Source organism: Podarcis melisellensis, assembly GCF_964234715.1.
Source record: "Podarcis melisellensis genome assembly, chromosome: 8".
Taxonomy (NCBI): Eukaryota; Metazoa; Chordata; class Lepidosauria; order Squamata; family Lacertidae; genus Podarcis; species Podarcis melisellensis.
In genome coordinates this window covers 59,336,186-59,357,191 of record NC_138540.1, presented here as the reverse complement: position 1 = coordinate 59,357,191, position 21,006 = coordinate 59,336,186, and the positions used below count along the sequence as shown (strand labels likewise).

Sequence of the window (21,006 nt, the reverse complement as noted above, 5' to 3'; positions counted from 1 at the left end):
TAGCAATATTGCAAGACTAGTCCCACAGTCAATCACAGTCTTTTCAAATATGATAATCTATGTCAGGGAACCAGCTGCCCTCGTTTTCTCCTGTTATGCACAACCTACAGGCTGATCAAGGAGAATCAATACACAGCCGCCCCCCTGGCTGTTTTCAATTCTCCCTTCAGTTCAGGCTGAATTATATGTTTTGTGTCCTCTTGCTTCCTGCAATCTACACACTGGATTTTTTTGCAGGGGGGGTCACAGCTGTTACAGCCCTTACGCCACACAGTAATTATATTTTCCAATCTGTTGCTATGCAATGGAAAAGCATTTTCTGCCATCTGTCCATGTCCACTTCTTCACAGGAAATGGGTAGAAAGGGGGATAAACTTGACTGCTTCAGTTTCAAAGCAAAGAATCCTACTCTAACTGCCCCAAATGAGACTTTGTTTTAGCCAGGGCTCAGCCCCTGGCGGGACACAGGTGGTGCTGTGGGTTAAAGCCTCAGCGCCTAGGACTTGCCAATCGAAAGGTCGGCGGTTCGAATCCCTGCTGCGGGGTGCGCTCCCGCTGCTCGGTCCCAGCGCCTGCCAACCTAGCAGTTCGAAAGCACCTCCCGGTGCAAGTAGATAAATAGGGACCGCTTACCAGCGGGAAGGTAAACGGCGTTTCCGTGTGCAGCTCTGGCTCGCCAGAGCAGCGATGTCACACTGGCCATGTGACCCGGAAGTGTCTCCGGACAGCGCTGGCCCCTGGCCTCTTAAGTGAGATGGGCGCACAACCCCAGAGTCTGTCAAGACTGGCCCGTACGGGCAGGGGTACCTTTACCTTTACCTTTTACAGCCCCTGGCCCTATTTCACCCCAGAACCCTGAAAAATGTATTGCAGTATTGCTAATATCAATACTAATGCTTGCTTTGATGTGGTGCTTTCAGGCCCTCAACATGATTCACATGCATTTGCTTGTTGCAATCCTTACAACATCCCTGCAAGGACGGAGGTGTTGCTATCCCCATGGTACTAAAGTGGAGAGCAAAGGAGTGAAGGACTTTCAGCCATTTGGTTTTTGTTTATAAACCTGGGATGTACTTGGTTGTTGTTTCTTGCTTTAAAGTTGCTTCGGGGTGTACCAGGGACAAAGGAGCAGCTGAGGAACTGCAGCCCTAACAGGGTCATCCTACCCAATTGGGAGCATCAGCGGAGGTGTTTTTTGTAGTAGTTCAGTAGTGCAGGAAAGAAACTATGACCTCACTTCCCCCAGTTGAGGCAGCAGAGTGCTTAGTTTGTCTTATTTTTGGTTGCTATTTTCTTTGTTAATTTTCTTTTATAGATTATAAATGCTGTATTGATTTATTAATCATATAATTGCCTTAATTGTGATGTTTACGGTAGCTTATTTTTTTAGTTGCAGCTTTGTTGACAGTGTTGCAATTGTTTCACGGATGATTTGTTAATTATTCTATAAGAGTTATGCTGTGTTTGTGATGGTCTATTAAGTTCTACCTTGTTGTTGTTATTTTGTTTGTAAGCTGCTTTGAGATTCATTTGAATGAAAAGTGGCAAGAATATGTAATAAATCTAATCCGAACAGGAGGTGAAGGCACCTTCGACATTTCTGATTACCCAACAGTCACTTTTCAGGTAGGTAACATTGTAATACAGTGGTACCTCAGTTTACGAACATAATCTGTTCCGGAAGTCCGTTCTTTAACCGAAACCGTTCTTAAACCAAGGCGTGCTTTCCCTAATGAGGCCTCCTGCCACCGGTGCCCTTCCACTGTTCAGATTCCGTTCTTGGACCAAGGTAAAGTTCACAAACGGGGAAACTACTTCCAGTTTTGTGGAGTTTGTAAACTGAATAGTTCGTAAGCAGGGCTGTTCTTAAACCGAGGTACCACTGTATTTTATTATTTGAACAACAGGATTTTTCCAAGCAGCATTAATGACAACAATTCCTTGACAGCTGGCCTGAAGGAAGCAGAGAGGAGCATTGTTTGACACACACACCCCTCCTCTGACGCATTTGAAGTTTGGAAACAGAGCAGGGGAGGAGTGGAGAGCGGGGAACCAGTCGGAGGTCCTCCCCGTCTTCCTTTCAACTTGGCTTGAGCTCAGCTCCACCCGGATGCCCTCATCCTCCCCCCTCATACCTTTAAACACAGAGGCATGAAAAATAAATGTTACTGGAAAGAGGCAGCAGTGGAAGGCTGGAAAGCAATTAGCAGCCAGAGAAGCATAATTAGTGCTCAGAATGCGAACAGCAGCGAAGAAATAAAGTAGCATTCGGATGCAATCAGGGTCGTGCCTGAATTACAAACCGTTAGCTGAATTGCTAATTAAGCTCAACGAGTGAATCACATCTTATTAAGGGCCCAACACAAGCCTCACTTAACTTGCCGTCCTGCCAGCAGGTTGGCAAAGAGAAGGCGTGGCAGAGGGCTGGCAAGATGTCTGGCATAGTGGGGGAGAAGAGTTCCATGGGGTGACACTGGCAAAGAATGACGGGCAAGGGCATCAACTCTGCTCAATGGGTTGAAATTCCCACCAGACTCTCTCTCTGCCCCAAGACTGGCACTGCCAGGCAGCATGAGCAGACTCACCACATGATGAGCCCAGTCAGAGAGTGGCCATGTGCCCTACTTCATCAAAGGCAGTTCTCCATTTGGAAGCATCCTCTATTTAATCATCTGCCCAGTCCATGTCTGGTTTAAACATAAGGAGTCCTAAGAAGGGAGAGCGGGAGGTTACCTCGGAGTTGCCTATCTGCATTCAGCACCTGGACAGCAGCAGCTTGAGCTGGCAGACGAGCACATCACTGGGACATGGTCTTCCCCACTAGGGTGAGATGCATTGCCTTCTATTTAAGTTATAGATTTGCGTCTGTCCTTATGAATTAGCATATGTAAAATTTATGCAAATCTACACTCTCTTTTTTCCCTCAAAATTGAAATGCCTGGTTGACCCTTCTACAGTGGTACCTCGAGTTAAGTACTTAATTCATTCCGGAGTTCCGTTCTTAACCTGAAACTGTTCTTAACCTGAAGCACCACTTTAGCTAATGGGGCCTGCTGCTGCTGCTGCTGCTGCCGCGCCGCTGGAGCACGATTTCTGTTCTCATCCTGAAGCAAAGTTCTTAACCCAAGGTACTATTTCTGGGTTAGCGGAGTTTGTAACCTGAAGCGTATGTAACCTGAGGTACCACTGTATTGTCTCTTGGTTCCTCTGCACTGCAACCCCCAGCAGAATCCTTTGGGGATTATTTATGCCTGTTTGGCACAACCAGTTTGTTCTTCAGCTGTTCTGCAGGTCCATCTTTATCTCTCTCTCTCTGTGATTTTCCTGTTCCTTCCTTCCTGAATGTCTGTCTTTTATTCACATCTTCCCTTCCCTCAAACCCATTTAGTTAAGTTTGTGCAGGCTCCTCCTCCTCACTTTGTACAATGTGAAAACCCCAGGGCTGTTCTTCCTTTACTTTAACCTTGGCCCAGGACTAGGTAGAACTTGAAAGCCGTTGGAAAGAGAACTTCATTTTCCTTTTGTAAAGGTGAGAACAAAGCTTTGAAGCATTTCAGCCAAAGACCACCATGATGACAAAAGAGATTTAGAGAGGCCCATTTATTTCCTAGGTGCCGTAAGCCCCTCACAGGGGCTGAATCTCCCAAGAAGTTCCACAAGAAAATATTTTATGAAAACACTGATAATATCAGCAGCAGTTTATACCAACACTTTACCTCAGAGGTGTGCCAAGTCGAGATTAAAAGAAAAAAGTTTGCCCTGGGTGTGGATGATAGCACATATACAGTATCTTAGGATTTTACAAGGCTGACTTTTATTTATTTGGTTTATTTTCTTCCAGCACAGAACCCAAGCCATCATGCATGTGCTTCCAGGCACCAGCCAGACCCAGACCAGCTTAGCTTAAGCCAGATGGTGGCCTGATATGCTTTCACATCCCCTGAGGAGCTATGCTGGGACTGAAATGCTTCTCAAGCATGGCTTCATTGTGATATATTCAGTTTTTAGTTGTTGTTTTAAGATGTCAATTTGCATTGCCATCAGAGCTGTGGTGGATATCACCCCAGTGCTCTGCCAACTTATTTTTCCCCTGACCTACCAGGGATTGCTGGGGATTGAACCTGGAATCTTTTGCATGCCAAACAAATGGCTTTATCACTCAGCTCACAGTGCCTCTTTTCAGAAGCAAAACTCAAACCAGAATAAATTAAATAATGAACATTTTGTTGTCACGCAAAACCAGTTGACTGAGACAGCTGCTGCCTCAACCTGCAGAACAGCAGGGTTAACCTCACTGTTTTGCAATCCACCCCTTCCCATCTAACACTATCTTCAGTTTTTTTACCTGTGTTACTCCAGAAAGGAGTCTTCCTGGACAGGGGGGGGGAAATGTCTGCTAAAGGAAGGCATGTTTGTTGAAGGGGGAAGGAATCCAAAAAATCCATGCTTAAATAAATATATTTTTTAGGATGAATCAAAATGCATGAAATAGTGAGCGAGTTTTTGAACTCTCCAGAACTCTTCCATCTTTTTGTAAGCTCACTAGGTGACCTTGTGTGCCAGTCACTGCCTCTCAGTCTGATCTACGTCACAGGGTTGTCGTGGGGATTAAATGAGGAAGGGGAAGAACCATGTGTCCCACCTTGAGCTTCTTGGAGAAAAAGGTGGGATATAAATGCAACAAATAAACATAAATGAATAAGATAAACAAAGCTGTTGCAGAGGAATGGGGTGGGATGTGAAGAATGGATGAGGGAGGGAGGTGGCTTAAGGATAAAGCGGCAGATACAGATTTTGCTGCCTTCATATTAGTCCACCTTTTCTCTTTATCTTCACCACCCAACAAGCTTTGCTGTCGTCCCGCAAGGACAGAACCTTAAACCTTCCATTCAGTAGTACCACACTCTGCCTAGCTAAAGTTAGATCATGTCTATATTTCAGAATATTCAACACTTCCTATTTTTACTTTGTTCATATTCTTAATTTCCTGTCTTCCCTTCAAGATGCTAAATCTTTGAGATTAAAGTGCCCTCTTCTGTCTAAAGACCCCCATTCAGGTAAGCAAAGGAGCAAAATACCCCTGCCAGTGATTCAGCTTTTTGAGTCTCATATTCCCACAACAAAGAGTCTTGTGACGCTCCGAGATTAACACATTTATTACGGCAGGAGCTTCCCTGGGTGATCCGGTCATCAGATTTGGCTGCATGCACCAAAAGGGCCCCATAATGCTGTATGTGCATAGGAGCATCTGCATGGACTGGAGATCACACTTATTCATTTTAAAATAGCTTCCCGGTGAGAACTAGGAAGTGCCCTATCCAGGCAAAGAGATGGTCCTTTCTGTCCTTTATCCCTTTGTCCCTGTTCCAGCTGCTTCACTTTATTCTTCACACACACACACCTGGTTATCAACTCCCCCTCCCCTCAACATTCTGTGCCATTGAGTTATTGTAGTGTTGGGGGGAGGGGTAGATTTGTGGCGCTCTGCACACCTCAGGGTGAGCCCAAGTCCGTGGATGTTTCCCTTCTGCACATGAGTGGTTTCGGCTCCAGCTCCATGACCAAAGGAAAATTAGACTACAATACTGGAGCGCTGCAATAAATTTTTGCAGCATAACTCTGCTGCATGTGCTTTACCTGAGCCTGTGGTTGAGTGAATGGGGGGGGGGTAGCAATGGCGGCTGTTCTAACTTCTTCTAACTGAAATCTTACTTCGTGGGTAATTTTGTTTTAGTTAGTTTTTGAACACTTAAATGTGCAGCCAGTCGGCCTGAAACCATGAGTCTTCTGTATGCATAATTTTGCCTAGGAGCCCAAGAGGGCATTTTAAGTATGGGGGGGGGGTTAATTTTAATTTTTTTTTGGCCAGACTTAACCTCACTTCTGACTTATAATATTAACAGTAGACTACCTTGCAGAGCTGCTGTACAACACGTTCTCTCCGTATAGCTGCCTGGTCTGCATAGGAGTATAATAGCAAACTATCCTGCAGAACTGTAGTATGCTGTTCTCTCAACCCAAGCTGCAATAAAAGCAGTGGATAACACCTCAGGGTTGTTTTAGCTTACTCTTTCAGCTTCAGCCTAAGCCCCAGCCTGCAACAGGGGCTCTAACACTTCTGGGCAGCACTGGAGGGTTGTTATAAACCAGTTAGAGCCTGACCTGCAATATTCTCTGTGAACTATCATAAATCACTCACTTCCAGCAACAGCCCCTACCCACCTGTGTGTTCCTCAGCTTCAGGTTTTTAGTGCTATTAAAGGTTTCTGGACTGCCATAAATTGCAGAATGAAAATGGCTCCAAGTGTGGAAGTGGATTTGGGGATAGCTCTCGGAGCTTCAAAATTTAATGAAATTAAGAGAGAACAAGGCAGTGACAAAAATGAGGGGGATTTATGGCACCCTCTTTGCAAAAGACTGAAGACACCCTCCATGGATGGAATATGAGATTCTGAATACAGCTTTCCTTATGCTGAATTTTGATTGGGGAAAAACTTTATACCCCGCCTAAGGTAAAGGTAAAGGGACCCCTGACCATTAGGTCCAGCCGCGGACGACTCTGGGGTTGCGGCGCTCATCTCGCTTTATTGGCCGAGGGAGCCGCCGTACAGCTTCCGGATCATGCGGCCAGCATGACTAAGCCGCTTCTGGCGAACCAGAGCAGCGCACGGAAATGCCATTTACCTTCCCGCCAGAGTGGTACCTATTTATCTACTTGCACTTTGACGTGCTTTCAAACTGCTAGGTTGGCAGGAGCAGGGACCGAGCAATGGGAGCTTACCACATCGTGGGGATTCAAACTGCCAACCTTCTGATTGACAAGTCCTAGGCTCTGTGGTTTAACCCACAGTGCCACCCGCGTCCCATACCCCCCTAAAAGTTTCCTATTATTCCCAGGAAAATTAATTTAGAAAGCACTGCAGAATGTACCATTGCTTTTTCTTTCTTTTTTTAGAACCTACAACCATCATTTACCATTTAGACTATCTTTCTATCATCCTCTGGGAAGGAAAGCATTTCAGCTTTTCGCTTTATTCATTGTGGGGAAGAAGAGTGGATGGGTTGAAGATGCTTTTGTCAATAGCTTGTGAAGTGATGCGAACAGTTTTCAATGACTGGAGAAGGGAGAGAGAATTTAGGGTAATGTGGCATCATTGTGGCAAGGAAAAGAACTTTCCTGTCCTCAGGAAAGGGGAGTCGGTGGAGGTAGCAGCAGCTGACTTAGCGGATGGAGAAGATCAAAGATGGTGACCTTCTACCAGCCCTGACAGGTTGCTTCACCAGTGGGGGAAATGGATCAAAGATCCCTCATGGGGGTCTTGGCTCCTGTCAAGAAGCCTTTGACAGAAGCACGTCTTTTGATTACCCAAAGTTGGAAGAGCACTACAGAGCTTGGAGATCAAAGCATCGCTACAAAAATGTGTGCAAAATAGCCACTGCTGAAAAATTAACTCATTAAATAAGAACATTAAAGGGAGAAGGAAAACCTGAGATGTTTTTCCTCGATACGGTGCAACTTTATCCATTTCCAAAATTGGTCAGGAAGGGAGCGTGTTGCTTCTCATGCTTAAGGCACATCGGAAGAGACAAGCACTGCAAAGGGAAGTTAGTGTGCAGCTGCAAAGTTTTAAAATGCACAAGCAAAAATACGTAGCACCTCATAATCATTTTGAGGTACTCAAGGCACAAACTCCACCAGCATGCTCAGAGCCCTTGACTTGGCCTGGTGCCTTGTCTGGCTCCTCAGATGGAGCCTCTGCAGCCTCTGCAATCTTGATTGCTGCTGGACCAGAGTCATGACAAGATTGTGGAGGAAAGCTAATCCCTTTCACTTCCCCCTCAGAAAGCCCCTGTACCTATTTGTCCGCAGTTTGGCAAGATTAATCCACTCTGAAGGAGCAAACTTGCCTGTATATTTCATCCACTTTGGTCAAAGGGGGGGGAGTGATAACCATTTTTAGATTCCTTGGTATAGTGAGTGGGGAAACCAGAACTTTGTCTTATACTGAGCAGCTCAGAACCAGAATTACAGAGGAAAGCAGAGACAGCACAGAGGGATGCAGAAACAGATTAGGGTGTTTGTGTGTGTGTTTTAATGCACAGATACAGGGGGCCTGTGCTCATTCATAGAAAATACACCTATTTAGGCATAATATATGGTAGCAAAATTTACTAGTGGGTTTAATAAGCTTGGCCTCAGTAGTGCCAGAGCACTTTCTGCATGCAGGCACCAGCTCACTTGCATTTGCTGTGAGGATAATAATCCAGTGAGGCATTTGCCTGTGAATGCACATAAATCAGCAAAAAAATGTTCAGAAAAAGCAGGAATGTTAACGGAACAAAATGACAGGAGTCCAAATGTTTGTGGGTGGCACACAGAGAGACACACGTGAGGGAGGGAGAAGTTGGAAGAAACCATCTGTCCAGGTAGGAAAAGAATGCCCTTTGCCATCCGCTTACCTGTAGCCTTTCCCTGGTACCCAGAGAGCTTTGCCTGCTAGAGGGATTCAAGCCTGACTCACGCAATTTCAGACAACTTCTTGCCACATTACATCACCTTAGATCAGCTTCCTCATTGTCCCACATGGGTTGTGAATCTGGCCTGAAAGTTCTCAAAGATAGACAGACCCTTCAGCAGGGGAGGCCATGGGTTTAATCACCTTTTTAAAACAAACAAACAACCAGCTGTTTCCTGTTTTAAGGTATTCAAGTTCTCTGCAGCATTCAACAGCAGACCACTTTTTTCCCCACAGGGCATCAGTTGCATCTTACTGAACAATTGATACCTACCATCAGGGTTTTTAAAAACTGTGTTCATAGATTCATGTCAGGGTGGATGGGGTACACTCTGTGCAAAGCCTCTAATGGTAATTCAGGTCCTACGTTTGCATAAAAACATATGAATTCACTGTTCTCACAGTGGTCATCCAGATGCCTGTGCGAACCTGCAAACAGATCCGAGCACAAGAGCACTCTGCCCTCAGGCAGCTTCCAGTAGCTGGTGTTCAGAAGCATTGCTTCCCCCAACCATAGTGTCAGGGCATAGCTGTCAAAGCTAGTAGCCATTGATAGTTCTCCTTGAATTTGTCTAATCCTCTTTTAAAGAGATTCATGTAAAGACCATGTGAAGGAGGACTTGTTTTTGTGCCTTCCAACATTCAGCTTTATTTGATGTTCACTAGTGAGAAGGAGCGACGTCTTTTCTCTACCCTCTTTCTCCATGCTATATATAATTTTATAAACTTCTAGCATCATGCATGACAAAAAAACACCAGGAAAGGGAGAAGGGAACCACAGCACAGTGGCAAAGCAAACAGCAACCCCACACAAATCAGTTGGTGTTGGACCCCACAGAGTTTGCACATCTTTCAGAACTGTGGCACAGACAAGGGAAAGAAATGTGCTAGAAAATACACCCACTTCCTCCTTGGAGATGTAGCATGGAGAGAAACCTGCCCATTGGGCTTCCACGATGGAGGGTCAGCCTGGCACAATGCTGCCGGCTGACAGAGTTGAGAGCGGCCATCCCCACTGCTTGCGAGGCTCACAGCGCTGCTGAACTGTTTGGGTGAGCAGCTCACCCGCATATATAGTCAGCCAATGTATCCATCCAAAACAGACTCCTGAAAGGCTTTGTAGGCAGCAGATCCAGAGCCTCTCCAGCCAAACCTCCTCCAAAACACAGCAGCCACCAAGCAGAGCAGACAATAAAAGCCCAGTAGGGTAATTGAGCTAATAAGCAGAAGCGATTCTTTCCAAACTTCCCTTGCTCTGTTGAGTTAACACCGTGTTCTGCCTCTCCCTCTATCATCTCCATTTTGGGGTCAAGAAGGCCTCCTGCAACAGGGTCCATCAAAGGAGAGAGGAAGGAGGGGCAACACATGGCAGGCATGAGCCACCCTGTTGTCTGTTATTTGTGTGCTCTCCCTTTTTTCCGTGGAACAAAGGCAACTGTCAAACAGGCAACAGGCAGTCTCCTTAATGTAGAGATGCTTCCAACTGCAGGGCCCTGACCTTTGAGTATCCCAGGGCAGGCTTCTCCATGGTTAAAGGAAAGCAGAGTTCTCAGGGCCCCCACCTGCACACAGCAGGGCACACTGCTCCTTAGATGTCTGCAGAAAAGCCGTCTATCAGCACAAGGAGGCATTGCCAGCTCCATAGTGCTGTAAATAATATCAGGATCTTCAGGGTGTTGAAGAAAAAGAGGTGTGGGGAATTATAGTATTGCAGAGTTGGAAGGGACCATGAGGGTCATCTAGTCCAGGCATAGGCAAACTCGGACACTCATCATCCCTAGTTAACAGGACCAATGGTCAGGGATGATGGGAATTGTAGTCCCAAAACTTCTGGAGGGCTGAGTTTGCCTATGCCTGATCTAGTCTAACTGAAGGATTTGCCTGGTGCAGGGTGGGGGGTCTCAACTGAGAGCTTAAATAGAGGCAGCCCTCAACCCTAGAATATTTTCAACAACAAGTCACATAAACTACACAAAGGTGGTAAAACTGTTCCTGGACAGGTCATTTTCAGTCTACAGATGATGGGGAGGGCAGAAGTAGAATCCTTGCTTTGAGAAATCTAGCATGTCACAGAGAAGACCAAGGTGGAACTCTCCCCCTGGACAGGTCCTTTTCTCTGCACATCAGAGGCATCCTTAAGATAGATGGGCCTTGGTTCATGCAAGACAGACACCTCTCACCTGCCGTTTGAATCTTTATTTATATTAAGGTGGAGGGTTATTCTCTTCTTAAAAGACAAAATTCACATCCTCTCAAGTCAGCTTGCATTGCATAAATATAATAAAACCACAACTTCAGTAAAACACAATCTAAAACACCAACTTCAGATATTGGAGACCAAGAGCAATAACTACAGTGGATAAAAACTGTAATGGCTAATCAACCAGCTTACACAAGACTCCCAAATCTAACAGTCTAAAAGTCTATAATCTGCAAACCAGCAGCTTCCTTAATATAATCATCTAAACCAAAATGGAAGTGCTGGGTCCAATCACCTCTCTCTTAATGGGGGGGGGCAAAAGGCAGAGCCTCTGAAGTTGATCTTCAGGCAGGATTGCCATTCGTGTGCATGTGTGCATGTATGCTCATGAGTGTGCCGAATTTTTCCGCAGTATGGATCCCATATTCAGAGTTTACACATTGGAGTACATTCTCACAGAGCCCTGAAGTGGCCCTGAAGTAGAACTTGGGCAGTGTGTGAGGAGGCATAAATAACCTCCACTTGTAGCAGAATAGCTGGATGGGGGATACATCTATACTGGCTATTTGTGGGGAAAGCCATGTGGCAATCCCTCTGGATTAAGTACCGTATATTGCTATGGCCAACCATTCCTTTGTTAGGCAGATTGCTGGTTAATAGTCCAGATAATCAGCTGATTGTCTTGTCAATGGCTGTTAGGAGATGGTTTCCTGAGAGGTGTGTTTGCTTGAGATACCCATCAAAAGCTCAAGGAGATGGGGGGGGGGTTTGTGTGGTATGAAAACAGCAGTTTGCAAGACACAGAGGTCACTTCCAACCTGTATACTGAATGTTCATCCTGATTTGTTACACATTCCCTCAAATGATTACTCAACACTTCCCAGTGCATTTTCCCATCACTTTCCTTACTACAAAAAAACAATTGCATGACATCCACAGTCTGGAAGTTGCCAAAGTATGGGCACAGTGGCCAAGACAATTCTGTCCGAACGGAGCAATAGCTGGCAAGGCAGCTGGAACCAGAGATAGGCTACCAAGACCACCTGAGCTTCTGCGACAGCATTGAATCCAGGAGCACCCCAGGAGGGTATGATCCCTTCCATAACAGGCTGTCTGCCCACTTCCCTGACATGAGAACTCAGAACATGTGACACCTTTCTCTTTTCAGGATTCAGCTTCCATTTACTGGCCCACACCCAGCCCATCACTGCCTCCAAGCCACTGTGGTCTAACACCTCAGCTGCCTCTCCTGATTCAGGTGGAACAGAGAGACAGAGATACATATTGATGACACTTCACTTCAATTTTTCTTCTGCACATGCCATCACACACCCTCTGTGTTCCTTGCTGCTCCCTGCACAGCTCAGAGGCAGGTTGAGGGCAGCACGGTCAAGGCAACGACAGCCGTGTGTAGCCCAGAAACAGAAACCGCCGCAACACACTGTCACACAGGGATAATGAGCAGCCGGCTTGCCAAGTCACACTCTGCAAAGCACCTCACAGCCTTTTCTACAGGAAACGGAAATTACGACCTTCCAGCTGTTAATCATCTGTAACTTGGACAATTTGCCTTCTCCTGGCTATCAAGGCAATTCATTTCAGTGGACATCAGAACGTGGTGTCTGCTCATGGCAACATTCCCTCAGGCCTTCTCCCGCCCTACTTTTCTTCTCCAGCACAGGAGGGTGGAGAAACTTCACACTCAAGAGATCTCACAGTTTGTCTCCACCAGCCAGCAGTTTTTTGGTCTCCTTGTTCACCTGATCAGTTCCCATCCTGCCTTGGCTCAGCTCCAGTATGGCTGGCAGGGCACAAGGAAGATGCTTTTCTTGGGTAGGGATAATGCAAATGAAAGTGGTATGAGAGAACCATGGTTACCTGCAGCACTCACAGGCAGACTTCTCTGTCCTAGTCTTCTCTGGTCAAACAGGTCTAGCAGGATCTTGATCTCTGGTCAAACAGGTCTAGCAGGGTCTTGCTCTTTGGTCAAACAGATTTTGTAGGAGTTTTTGTTGTTGTTCTTATTGCTGCTGCTGATGCTTTAAAACATTGCAACATCTCTTTGAGAGCCACACACTGCAGCAGGACTGGGGGGAGACCCCTGGGTGTCCCTCAGGCCACAATGATCCTGCCATGCTCCCTTCATCCAAGCCTTTGGGAAACTGTCACCCCCACTCAGCCAAAGCCTCAGAGCAGCAGTCTAGACTTCCCACTGCAGCGGAGCCTCTTGTTCTGCCTCAAAACCCATCCAGGCTCCCCGCTGCACTCAGTGGCTGATTAACGATTTTATTTTATTTTATTGTTGCTCAAAGCTAAAGCAAAGAAAGAGCCCTTGGCCCCCTTTGAAGGCAGCTTCTGCCGCCACTTTTGTCTGGCGTTTACGGCAGATTTGGGCCCCGCCAGCGTTGGCGGAGAGCGCCAGCCTCTTTCATGGCACAGTCTGTACAAAGGCGGCGGCAGCAGCAGAGATTAATCAGACGAGCCAGGCAGGGGGTCACTCCCGGCAGGATCACACTTGGCCGCTAATACATGAAGTGCGCAGCCCACAGGGGTTCCGGTTAATTATTCATATTTTAGCAAATCCAGACGTGTGTCGTATTTAAAGTTCTAACAAGTTGTTCCAGTCCTCAAAGCGATGTTCCTCACCACAGGTCCTTCCTTTACACACACACACACACACACACACACATTTCAAACCTGTTTCTGCTTTTCTTTTAATTTAATTTTCACCTTCTGCTTTTAAAGAAAAACATCCTCTTCCTTTCACTGCAGTGGACAGGACAGGGTATATTATAAAATAAAAAAACCTGAAAATTCTGTGCCTAATTAATCCCAAATTCTACACCAAGAAAATCCACAGACTATCTAAGGGTTGCAATTAAACCTACATATGTGTGTGTGCAGATATTTGCATAGTTTATATAATGTATTCTGCGAAATCAGCCTCCACCCACATGGTCCCCTCCAGATGTTTCAGACCACAGCTTCTGTCAGCACCAGTGGGCATGGCTGTGCTGGCTGGGGCTGGCTGTGATCCAAACATCTGGACAGCCTCCAGTTGGTAGAGGCTAGGCTAAGTCAAGGGGAGGAAGCAAGAATCATGCCTGCCACTGGAGCTCTGCCCCTGAGCAAATGAAAATTGACTCTGCCCACTTCCCTAACCCCCATTTTAAAGATTTCACTTCATAGCCATGAGGACTAGAAACTTGCTTTGAAACAAAGAAAGCCGAGACTCTCACACCTCTGAATTCTGCACCTTCATCCCATTCTAGGGAGGGATGCAATGTCACACTCTTCCGATGATCATTGCATCAGCAGAAGCATTTCTGCTTGTGAGACAGAACAATCTCCCCTCTCTTTCCTACCCCCTACTGGTCCAGGGCTTCTCTCCACCCTCCAGAGCAGATCTGGGGGAGGCGGAGGAGGACACAGTGGGAGAAGATGGAAGAAGCCCTGTCGCCCTTGAGTTGGCTTCTGCTAGCATGCTGGCTTAGCTGAACCCAGCCCCTAGTTGTAAAGAACGTCAGTCCTAGAAGATAAAATGAGTGTTCCTCTGAGCACATGCAGAGTTCTTTCCACACACCACTGAACCACTACTGCCCACCTCACCCTGCCTCAATCACTTGCATTGAAAGCATCTGCCAATAACAGGGTCTGTTCGCCCTAAGTGTCACAGCAAAAATATTTGCCCTTGCCTCCCAGAGAAGGGAGGCTTCCTTTGCCAGTAGTCTCACAGTGGGAGTGTGGCTGGCTGCGGGGGGGGGGGGGAGTCTAGGGAAGATGGAGGAAGATCAAAGCACAACCTTCATCTATTTTAATAAGTCAGCACCCAAGTAAATCACCAAGCCCTAGTGAGCTAGGGACTTTCTAGGAGAGATCAAAGTCCCTGTTTGAACACTATAGGAACTGGGAGAAAGTGGGGAGATTGGGGAGGGAGAGGGAGAGGGAAGGGAGGCAGGAAGAAAGGAAGAGGTGAGAGATTCACCATGTTATCAGCACCACAGATTTAGGAGCAAGAGTGCTGGCATCTCCCAACATGTGGCAAAGAACTCTGAATGATGTTCTTTCCTGTGCTCATCAAAAGTTTATTGGGGAACCAGTTGATAGCTTCCACTTACAGATGTGATCACTTACAGGGTGGGTGGGCAGCCTCAGGTGGAACAGAGCTTACAGCAACAAGAAAAGGATGCTTTTACAGATCACCTGTCCTGTTCCTGACACCACTATTTAGCAAGGATATCAACAAGTTGCAAGGGATGAAGAGGAGGGCAACCAAGATGATCAATGGTCTGGAAACCAAGCCTTAAGAGGAATGGTTGAGGGAGGTGACTATGCTTCGCCTGGATAAGAGGAGAATGAGACAAGATATGATAGCCATCTCCAAATATCTCAAGGGCTGTCACATGGAAGATGGAGTAAGCTTACACCAGTACAAATAGCAAAAATATAAAAGACCAGGTCAAATATATGCTGGAAATGTAAAGGAAAAAAGGTACTTTTTATCATATGTGGTGGGAATGTAGAGATGTTTTTAAAAATTGGGAAATGATATATAATGAATTGGGGGGGAAATGTTTAAAATGACATTTGTAAAAAAAAAGAGGAAGCATTTTTGTTAGGGATTGTGGGACAAGACCTGCCAAGAAAAATAAAGAACTTATTTATGTATGCAACAACAGCAGCAAGAGTCTTGTTAGCACAAGGATGGAAGAACAAGGAAACCCCAATGAAAGAACAGTGGCAAGAAAACTGATGTGCTATGCGGAATTGGCCAAATTGACACATAAACTACATGAGAAGGACAATCATGACTTCAAAGAAGATTGGGAACTTTTTACAAATTATTTTAAAAAACAACAAATCGACTTGGACTCCTTGGCAGGTTTTGAATAAACACCCACAAATTTGTTAGTAGAATATATGACAGATAAGGTAATGACATGTACAATTTTTAACATGCAGAGAAAAATAAGCACAAAGAAATCAGAGAAGGGAGCTGAGGGAAGTCTTGGGAGGGAGGGGGAGGGAGGGGAGGGAGGGGAGGGGGATAAAAAGGGGAGAATAATGTAATTGACATTGTGGATTGATAATTTGTTTTGTTGAAATTGTTTAATAAAAATATATTTTAAAAAAAAAGAAGAAGAAGGAGTAAGCTTGTTTTCTCCTGCTCTGGAGGGCAGGATCTGAAGCAATGGCTTCAAGTTGCAAGAAAGGAGATTCCGACTAAACATCAGGAAGAACTTTCCGGTGGCAAGAGCAGTTTGCCAGTGGAATGGACTCCCTCAGAAGGTGGTGGGCTGTCCTTCATTGGAAACTTTAAAGGAGAGGGTGGATGGGCATCTGTGATTCCTGCATTAGCTGTGATACCTGCATTGCAGGGGGCTGGACTAGATGAGCCTTGGGGGTCCCTTCCAACTCTACAATTCTATGATTCTATGAGAGCAAGCACTCCTAAAAGGGCAAAGGAAATTTCACCGGAATAATTTTACGCTTATGTACTTCCACTTTAGGGTTGCCAACTTTTATGCTGGCTCCTTGCTCCTCTGCTGTTAATGACAGAGTGAGCTGCAACATTAGCAGGACAAAGTGTTTATCTCCAGGCAACAAAACAAACTTTGCCTTCTGCTTCCCACAAATCTAGCTATTTCTATAGCTCAAGAGCAAGCCAGATCAATTTTACCCGGTCATTTGGCAACCTTGCTCCAGTGAGGCCTCAGTGAATGGAATTGGAGGCAAAACGAATGGCAAAATTTAGGCCCACTGAATCATGGGAATATTACAAGAGTGTGCAGCACTTGTCCATTTTTAATGGCGGGTGTAGACAGACTGTGGCGCTCTCCCCCCCCCCCCCGCTCATAATGAGGGTTGCTAAGCAACGCAGAGGCTGTGTCCTATTCTAGCAGTGAATGCTGTAAGATTATTAGCACGCATCTTTTATTCTTAAAGATAAAGCAGTATTATTCCTATGTATGGCATTTTTAACATGCAAAATATTATCTGGTGTGTACAGAAACACAGGAATTGAGCAGAAATGTAATTCCCACTTTATTCTCATGCGTACCTCATCTCCCTGATGGTTGAGTTTAGGGAAACCCATTTTGCTAGTTTGCTGCAGCAGCTGCCTGGCTGGCTGTGCACAGCCCTGACTGGCTGGTGCTTGAGACATTGCACCTCCCCTATTACCAGAGCAGTTAAAATTCCATTCTGCTTTTTCGCTTTCAGACAATAACTGTTGAAACCAAGGGCAGGGAACTTTTCCCTCCCAAGTCTGCATTCCTTTCTTGGAACCTTCAGGGGTGGGAACTAAATGCCATTGGTGTTTGTGGCTGGTACAAAGGCAGGCATAGCAACTGTAGCAATGTGTCCATTTATTATAGGTTGGAGCTAAGACACCACCTTCTAGCTTGTTCTTAAGATTACTGTACTTTCATTTTCCTAAGTAGTTGTGTGTTGGCCTTCTCATAAATAAGAAGCCTCCTGTTCTGGACCTTCAAAAGTGAATAACCCTGCTTTATCTCCCTGTACAGTGGTACCTCGGGTTACCAACTTAATTTGTTCCAGAGGTCCGTTCTTAACCTGAAACCGTTCTTAACCTGAGGTACCACTTTAGCTAATGGGGCCTCCCGCTGCCACCATGCCGCCACACGCAATTTCTGTTCTCATCCTGAGGTAAAGTTCTTAACCTGAGGTACTACTTCTGGGTTAGTGGAGTCTGTAACCCAAAGTGTTTGTAACCTGAGGTGTTTGTAACCTGAGGTACCACTGTATACATTAAAAAAAAATGCAATACATAATTATGCTCTGCAGCAGGTCCCATTTAAAGGTACAGCTTGATCCCCTTGGCTGTCTTTTGTCTTCAAAGAACTCCTGGATACCAGTCATAGGGCCAATAGCTTTAATGGGCAGATTGTGCATTAGCTGGTTAAACCACAAAGCCAATATTAACGGGGAGGTATTTATTTTCAGAGGCGTGTTTGCTTCTGGTGCATTGAGGTCTGATTAGGCTTGGTAGCTTAACACAGAAGCTGCTCCAAGCACACTGGAGGGAAGAGGTTTGGGTCTGAGTAATGGGAAGGGGAGCTAAATCCTCCTCCCTCTCTCCCTCCCCCACCCCCAGTGGCATAGTCATACCCTCCTTCTGCCCCTCTTTCCAAGAGCTTTTATAATCAGAACAAAAACTGGACAAGAGAGAAATTTTGTTGTTTTTAAATTCCACTTTTAAAAGGGAATTCCTCAAACCCAACTTGGACATGGATGTGGCAATTCCACATGTCCTTTAAACTTTTCAAGTCATGCAGCTGCAACCGCCTAGAGTAGCCCTCGCTGTAACAAGGATGAAAATGTTAAATATAGCCTTTTCCTTTTGAATTATATATAGTTTGCCCATCTAATCAGCCAATGGCAACATCTTGAAAATGAAATGGGGAAATTGCATATTTGGATAATCAGCTTCAATATCACAGTAGGGCACCTATATTGATGTTTTGGTAATATGCAAATCACAATCCTTCTCATTTTACCAACCAAAAAATTGGACTGAGGGCACTCCTAGATCGCAGCTATTTTCAAGAAGGATTCAGTCACATAGCAGCAGATTCAGGCTGTGCAATTATGGCTGATTGGGAGGTCTTGTGACAGAAACTTGCTTCTTCAAAAGACTGGACATTTTGTGATAAGGAAAGTGATAGGGACAAGCATGGGGAAGAATGGCATAACCCCCCACAAACAAATCAGGATGAATGCTCAATAAACGGGCCAGCTAGAGGTGCCCTCAGAGAAATTTGCTCAGGGTTATCTTATCCAGTCTGAAGGCCAAATACGTTTTGTTAAGACCAATGGAGCCTTTGCCTCTGAGTTCTGCTGCGGGGAGAGGAGGGAAAAGGTGGCAACAAGTGAATGCAGCCACTGCATCTTCCTCCTCTCTCTTGCTCACCCTTTCTAGGCACTGCAGAAGGAAGGATTGGGACCCTGGTGCTGCATGGAGAGAAATTATGAGCAGCCCCCTCTGCCTGGTCACCTACTCTGTTTCTGTGGGCGGTTCAGAGGTAGGAGACGGTAGGAGACCCTCCAAGAACAGTGGCAAACATCACTTGCCCAGGCAGCACAAGAAAGACTGGAAGAAGCTCTCTCGCTTCCATGCCACAGCAGAGAAGATTTGGCTCACTGGGCTGAATCTCCACCTGGCTTGCACTGTCTCAGTGGCGTAGCGTGGGGGTGCAGGGGGGGCCGGCCACACTGGGCGCAACATCTGGGGGGGGTGCTCGACGCCTCCAGAGTCGCCGAATAGCCTCGGGCGCAGGCTGTAGCGAGCTGTGCACGCGTCCAGGCTGAAGGCGTCCGGCAGGCAGCGGCTCTCAGCGCTCGCCGTGGTCCCCGCGCATCAGGGCCATGGAGGGCGTGCCAGGCAGCCCCTCCTCACAGCCCCGCCGCTGCAGCTGCTGGGCCATGTTGCATTTTCCTCGCCTCTCTGCCCTCCTCCTCCTCCAGGCAAGCGGCGTCGTTTGGGCGGCAGCGCCAGCGGCAGCTCGCCTCAGATCACCTGACACGGACCCACCGCCGCCGCCATGGCTACCTTACTGTAAATACCCCAGCCCAGGCAGCAGCAAGAAGAAGCTGGCAGCGGTGGCAGGTTAGGGGTTAGGGGGCGCAAATTACTTGCCTTGCCCCAGGTTAGGGGGCGCAAATTACTTGCCTTGCCCCGGGTTAGGGGGCACAAATTACTTGCCTTGCCCCGGGTTAGGGGGCACAAATTACTTGCCTTGCCCCAGGTTAGGGGGCGCAAATTACTTGCCTTGCCCCGGGTTAGGGGGCGCAAATTACTTGCCTTGCCCCAGGTTAGGGGGCGCAAATTACTTGCCTTGCCCCGGGTTAGGGGGCACAAATTACTTGCCTTGCCCCAGGTTAGGGGGCGCAAATTACTTGCCTTGCCCCGGGTTAGGGGGTGCAAATTACTTGCCTTGCCCCGGGTGCTGACAACCCACGCTACGCCGCTGCACTGTCTACGCCTCCAGGTTAGACTACTGAAATGCTTTGTACCTGGGACTGCCCTTGAAGTTGATTTGGAAACTACAGCTAGTGCAAAACATGAATGATTGTGTCTGCAAATGCATTTCTGGGCCCAATTAAAAGCCGATGCAGCTCTCCTATATGAACCTGCCTGGACTCTTGAAATCTGCATCTGAGGTTCTTCTAGGGTGGTGATGAGAGAGCAAGCCTTCTCTGTTGTAGGGATGCTGCCTGTCTGTGGGGTGCTGTCCTCAGGGAGCCAACTTTGTCATCATTCTGATGCCAGGCATAGATGCTTCTATTTGCCTGGGCATTTGGGCAACCAGTGATTGGTTGTTTTTATTCTATGTTTTGAATATTTTTATTACTGTACCTTGTAAATCCCTTCAGGATCTTTTTTGATGTGGGAACCAACTTGCCAATTCAGGAAGCCCTAAGCCTAACCCTAGATCAATGCACTGCCTGGTCTGTGGGAGGTGCTGCCCAGAGAACTTCCGGTCAGGGGATCCCTCTCCCCACCCTTTTTCCAGCCTCTGCTGCAGAGCAGAGGAAAGAAGGCAAGGTTGCCATGTACTCGTCGTTCAACTCTTCTCACCCGAAACAACTTCTCTTTCTTCAAACTGGAAGTGAATGTTCCAAGCATGCTGCTTTCAAAGTATGCTCACCATAACACGACACTTGCTTCAGAATCTAAGGGCTGAGGTGAGACTTGAACTCGGGTTACCCTTATATTGCGCCACACAGTGGCTTTCCTTTTGCAGCCCTAACATCAGAGGCAACCCAGGAGAAGGTCTGTGTTCTCGGAACTTGCGCCTGCTGTACTTTTTGTTCTTCTCCTCTCTCCTCCGCAGCTCCATTACTGCTCTGTGCAAACTCACTCCGACGCAATCTCATACAGTTCCACTAGCAATCCCAACAAGCCATCACACGCCGCAAAGCAACATCATTTTAGCAAGCTGGAGCTGACAAAGGCCATGATTGCTTTTGCTTCCCTTCATTCCTCTGCTGACGGATGCTGTGCTTTCCATCCAAGAAGCCTGATAGCTACAGATTTCCTTCCCTGGCTTGTTTGGAGAGCAATTTCATGCAGATTTTGGCATTTTCCAGGGGTTCAGAAGGAGGAAAGCACACCAAAGTCAAGGAACAAATGTGTTCACTTCAGGACTCACAAGGTATCTCAATCAAGATGTGGTCTGGAGTCACTATTTTGCCACCCATCAGGAAATAAGATAAATCTACAGATGAAAAAGCTATTTCTTCAGAAAAACAAAGTGCATCTAATTT

General features: G+C 46.5%; 1 long non-coding RNA gene across 1 annotated transcript; it reads right to left on the bottom strand.

Annotated features, from left to right (window-relative positions):
- Positions 1 to 1,711: 1,711 nt before the first annotated feature.
- LOC309376530 lies at positions 1,712 to 13,379 on the bottom strand. Its single transcript, XR_014171237.1, has 4 exons — positions 11,871 to 13,379; positions 8,461 to 8,660; positions 2,586 to 2,708; positions 1,712 to 2,135 (listed from the first exon to the last, which is right to left on the bottom strand). It is a non-coding gene; the product is annotated as an uncharacterized lncRNA (long non-coding RNA).
- Positions 13,380 to 21,006: the final 7,627 nt, after the last annotated feature.